This window comes from Miniopterus natalensis, chromosome 6 (genome assembly GCF_054644295.1).
Source record: "Miniopterus natalensis isolate mMinNat1 chromosome 6, mMinNat1.hap1, whole genome shotgun sequence".
NCBI lineage: Eukaryota > Metazoa > Chordata > Mammalia > Chiroptera > Miniopteridae > Miniopterus > Miniopterus natalensis.
In genome coordinates this window covers 35504037-35509720 of record NC_142086.1, presented here as the reverse complement: position 1 = coordinate 35509720, position 5684 = coordinate 35504037, and the positions used below count along the sequence as shown (strand labels likewise).

General features: G+C 39.1%; 1 pseudogene; it reads right to left on the bottom strand.

Moving 5' to 3' along the window:
* Positions 1-5031: 5031 nt before the first annotated feature.
* On the bottom strand, positions 5032-5350 carry LOC107536692 (peptidyl-prolyl cis-trans isomerase A pseudogene; annotated as a pseudogene).
* Between the last annotated feature and the right edge of the window lie 334 nt (positions 5351-5684).

The following is a 5684-nucleotide window of genomic DNA, read 5'->3' as shown; positions in this document are numbered from 1 at the left end:
GTTATTTGTGAAAACCCTTAAGTAGGTGTGGTTAATGTAAAAGTGAGTAACATTTTTGTGTTCAGAGGCCTAACCCAACTGTAGGTTTTTTTTAGAAAAAAACCTGTGGTTTATTTGTACGTGTTGTGTGTGTGCTTATGTGGGTGAAACAAGGACCAGAACTCTGCATTTGTTGAAGGAATGAACCACCCTGTGCTCCAGAAGGCGAGGGAGTAGCAGGAGCCAAGGCTGGAAGGGTCCTGGAATGGTGCGTGAGCTTTTGTTTGGGAAAAATAGGTTCCAGTTCCAAAAGGCTGTAGCTGATGGTACCTTTCCTTCCACCCACTACTGAGAGTAGGACATTAGGAGCCACAGCCTATTTTATTCAAGTCGTCCTCTCCCCAAAGGGGAGAAGGGAGTAGAACATGGAATCAGTGTTTGTTTGTTGCTCTAAACATTGTAAGATGTACTATATTCTTCACCACCTTTAATGTTTCTTAACACGTTTCTGATGCAGAATTCTTAAGCCCAAGTGGCAGATTAGAAAATCGATACTAAGAAAAATTAAGCAACTCACTGAAGGTTACATAGCAAGTAACCGGTAGAGTCAGCTTTTTAACCCAGGCATGGAGAACTGAAAAGAAAATATTGTACAGTGTCTCCTGATGCTCACCCAGGATGCCTAAAATCACTGAAGTGAGTTAGAGGACTCCGCTTCATGGAGCAGTCTAGAGCGCCGTCACCTAAGTGATCACCCCAAACTCTTCCCAGTTGTTTGAAGTGTTCAATGGGAGAGGAGCTTATATCTCACAGTTACAGAGAAAAGAGAGCCTTACAAAGCAAATTGGACTGTGATTCAGTAAGTATTAGTGTGAATAGTCTAAGTGAATGTGCCAATGACTTCTTTCAGCTTTAAATAAAAGAGGGAGCTAGCATGCAGAGGGACTAAATGCACCAGAAGTAGGGACAGGCCAGACTACCAAAGAGAGAAGAGGGGCAGAGCAGTGGTGCTGTGCACACTGAAGACAGGTTTCAACAACTTGGCAGTTTTCTCGTAGTCATTCTTTCTAATCTTCAACTGTAGATGGAAAAAGCAAAGCTGGGTTCCTGCTACTTTGTGTTGAGGGAAATATCTCCCCGATTCTCCCACTAGATTACTTCTTTTATCTGCTGCTAACATCAAGCTTTGAGTTGGAATTTGTTTGAGAAAGGGGGTCTTCTGGGGGGGAAAAACGTCTGAATACACAAACCTAGAATGTTGTTGACAGTTAGAGAAAAACCGCTGACATAAGGATTGGGGAATCCAGTTTTATTCTAGTTCTTTCTCCTTCTAAAGGGTGGGAAAATTGTTTAACCCCCCAAACCTCCCTTCATTTGTTAGTGGCACCAGGATCTCACTAATTAGAGTCCTGCCAGCTCCTACATCCTGTGTTTCTTCCATGGAGAGATGCATTTTCCAGTCTAAATTGATTCTTTTTTAAAAATATATCTTTATTGATTTCAGAAACAGGAAAGGAGAGGGAGAGAGAGAGAGAAACGTCAATGATGAGAGAGTCATTGATCCACTGCCTCCTGCACGCCCCCAATTGGGGATGGAGCCCGCAACCCTGGCATGTGCCCTGACCGGGAATCGAACCCCGATCGCCTGGATCCTAGGTCGACGCTCAACCACTGAGCCACACCCAGCCAGGCCAACTTGACTCATTAGTCCCCTTTGTTGTCGTCTCTTCAGGAACTGTAAATTGTTGGCGCCTGTATTATTGGAGGATGACCGAGCATGCTGAGCTGCGGTTAGCTATAGGTTAGCAGCATTCTGAGGTGTGCTAGTTCTAATTGTTAATTCTAATTAGGTTGAGTTAGCATGAGGAGAATTTGTTCCTGAACTTCCTTCTTCTAAAGCTTACAGAGTTGACTGTGGACCTGTTAACATTATCTGGGACCAAGATATCACTGTCAGACTCTGTTATAGGGACCCACATAATTTCTTCACCTCCTAATCCTCCTGGGAGGCTTTGGACTGGGACACTTGCCCTGCCTCTCCAGAATACAGGAGGGAATCTCTAGGGGGGACCCAGGAAAGCTACGGAGATGGGGCTGGGTACCTGTTTGTGCACTGATACATCAAACCCACCCAGCAGGCACCAGTGTCTCTGTCCATATACCAACTTTACAGAGCCTTGTTAGTGCCCAGGAATATATGGCTAGACTAATGAAGGCTCTTTTTATTTTATTCTAACAATTTTGTTTAGTGTGAGCTTTCCTGATAGTGACCTGTGTAGATAATAATGGATTTGTTTAGGAGCTACAATTATGATAGAAAATAAGACAAATCTGCTGGTCGAGAGATGCAAGTTTAATTCTTTTCTATTGATTTCCTTTTTTATTTACAAGGATATTCAGGAGGTTTATAATGAGGAACCTTTCTAGAATATGAGTTGTAGGGACTTTTTCAGCTGCCTTGGATATAGAGCATGTAAAAAATAACTAAAATAAAGTACAGACTTTGACTCCAGATAATAATGTTAGAAGGTGTCTGTGATCCATGAGATATTCTGAGTTTTGGGTGAGAAATGACAGGATAGGTTCTAGTTCATTGATTGGCTCCTAAGCCACTCACAGCACAGTGGTAACAAGAAAAATACACAAATCTAATTGTTTATTGCTACTCTATTTATTCAGCAAATATTTATTGAGTCTGTACAGTGTGCCAGGCACTGTATTAGGTTCTGTATGAATAAGACATATGTTTTAGGACATAGTGTGAATAAGACATTTTGACAATATCTCTGCACTCATGGATATTATTTTATTGTCGACAAGACAGTAAACAAATAAAGACTCCCCTACTACATAATGTAATATCAGATATTGACAGTGCTCTTAAGAAAAACAAATTAGATAAGGTGATAGAGAAAGAGGATTAGGGTTATCATGAAATGTGGAGTCCTTTCTGACAAGATGGCATTTCAGCAGAGATCTGAAAAGTTGAGAAAGCAATGATATAAATATTTGAAAAAAATTAAGATATTTGTCACTACTCTTATTTTAACACTATGGTTGACCATTCTGTTTCCTACACTTAGCATACCCTCTTCTTTCACAAATTTTGGCATTGAAGGCCCAGTCTATAATACACCTTGTTTCTTAGTACCATCTTGGGAAAAATTCCTCTTGTTGAGTCTAAAGATCCCCTTCTTGACTTTATCATACAAAGAATAATTTTTTCTTTATTTTGGGAAAAATAGAATTAATCAGTGTGACAACAAAGTGCATTGCATGAGGCTTGGTAGGTTCTTTCTTGAAAACAAAATATCATGATAAGTAATCTGAGCAGCATATTTGTGAGAACTTTCTTTGCACATAAATTATTCTTCCTTGGTTTGTTATTGCTTATACCTAACATTAGAAAAAGTCTATCCCACTGCAACTGCTTCAGATGAGGTTCCAGAGTTATGACTAAATTTTATCACTTCCCATCATTCCTCCACAAGAGAAACTGGTAACTACAGACAGATGCCAATGTGGCAGACAGAACCTCACACCTGCCCACGAGGATGAGAGAATGGGTGTCCTCATCAACAGGGACTATTTTTAAAAGCTTTTTTTTTTTAATTGTGGTATAAAATACCACATCAAAACTTACCATCGTGACCATTGCTAAATGTGTAGGTCAGTAGTATTAAGTATATTCACATTGTGCAACCAATCTCCAGAACTTCATCTTAAAACTGAAACTCATTACCCATTAAACAATAATGCATCTTCCCGTCCCCGCAGCCCTGGGAACCATCATTCTACTTTCTGTTTCTTTTGAGTGTGACTATCTAGCTACTTCTTATAAGTAGAATCATACAATATTTGTCTATGAATGGCTTATTTTACTTAGCATAATGTCTTCAAGATTAATCCATGCTGTAGCATTTGTAAAAATTTTCTTCTATTTTAAGGCTGAATAATATTCTATTATTTGGAATAATATTCCATTTTGTTTATCCATTCATAAACAGTTTTATTAAGGTATAATTGATATAAAGTGAACTGCACACATTTAAAATGTAAAATTTTTAAGGTTAGACATATGAATACATCCATGAAACCACCATTACAATTGAGATTATGAACATATCTGTTGCCTTCAGAAGTACCTCGTCTCCCTTTATAATCTCCTCTTCTACTCTTCCCACCCCCTGGCTTCAGGCGACATCTGATTGGCTGTCTGCCGCTACAGCTTAGTTTACATTTTTTAGAATTGTTTCTGTCATTCAGTGTAATTATTTTGAGATTCATCTATGTTATTGCATATAAATGGAGTTCACCCTTTTTATTGCTGACTAGTATTCCACAGTACCAATATAGTTTGTTTATGCATTTGCCTGTGATAGATATTTGGGTTGTTTCTATAAATTACAAATATGTAAGTATTACAACTACAATTACAAATACATGTGTGCTAATGACATTCACGTTTAAGTTTTTGTATAGATATTCTTTTATTTATCTTGGATAAATGCCTAGGAGTAGAATGGCAAGATCATACTCTAAATGTACATCCATTTTAGGAAAGTGTCAAACTTGTCCAAAGTGGTGAACAATGGTCCATTTCTACCAGTAGCATATAATAGTTCCGGTTCCTCCACATTCTTGCCAATACTTGCTATGATCAGTCTTTTAATTTTAGACATTCTAATAGGTGTGCAGTGGTATCTCTTTGTGGTTTTAATTTGTTTTTCCTAATGCCTAATTAAGATGAGAAAAAGAAAAGATGAGTATCTTTTTATTTGAGTATTTGCAGTCCACATATCTTTTTGGTGAACTGTACAAATCTTTGGTTCATTTTTGTTGTTGTTACTGCTTAGTTTTTATTTCAAAATCATAAACATAATTCTGCAATCCAGCCAGATTTGGAGAATGACAAGGAAAATATGGAACCCAATGAACAATGGCAAGAGCACACAGATTATAGGATATTCTGAGTGGATGGGGTGACAGGGTTCTCTCCTGAGCTACAAAAGGAATGGGCTGGTGGTTGAGATAAATCACAAGCCAAATTTGTTAGAGTTGTCCACAGTCAGCAATGGTGATCTTCTTGCTAGTCTTGCCATGCCTGGACCCAAAGCACTCCAGGCTTCCACAATATCCCTGCTTTCTCTCACCTGGCTGGAGACCACATGCTTGCCATCCAACCACCCAGTCTTGGCAGTACAGATGAAAAACTGGGAACCATTGTATTGGGTCCAGCATTTGCCGTGGAAAAGATCCCAGGACCCATATACTTCAAGATGAAATTCTAATCATCTAATTTCTCCTCATAGATGGACTTGCCTCCACACCCCATGCCCTTATGGCATGTGAAGTTAACACCCTAGCACATAAATCCTGGAATAATTCTGTGAAAGCAGGAACCTTTATAACCAAATCCTTTCCCCAAGTGCTTAGAGCACAAAAGTTTTCTGCTGTCTTGGAATTTTGTCTGCAAACGGCTTGAAGGAGATGCAACTCAGAGGCTCGCCATTGATGACCATATTGAAGAACACAGTGGGGCTGACCAAGACTGGGTTGAGGCATCTTCAGGGTGGTGACATCTGCAAGGCCTGGTTTATTTTGTTGTTGTTGTTGAGTTGTATTCTTGTTATTGAACTTGGGGCTTTTTAAAATGTATTCTGCACACAAGTCCTTTAGCAAATACATGATTCGTAAATATTTTC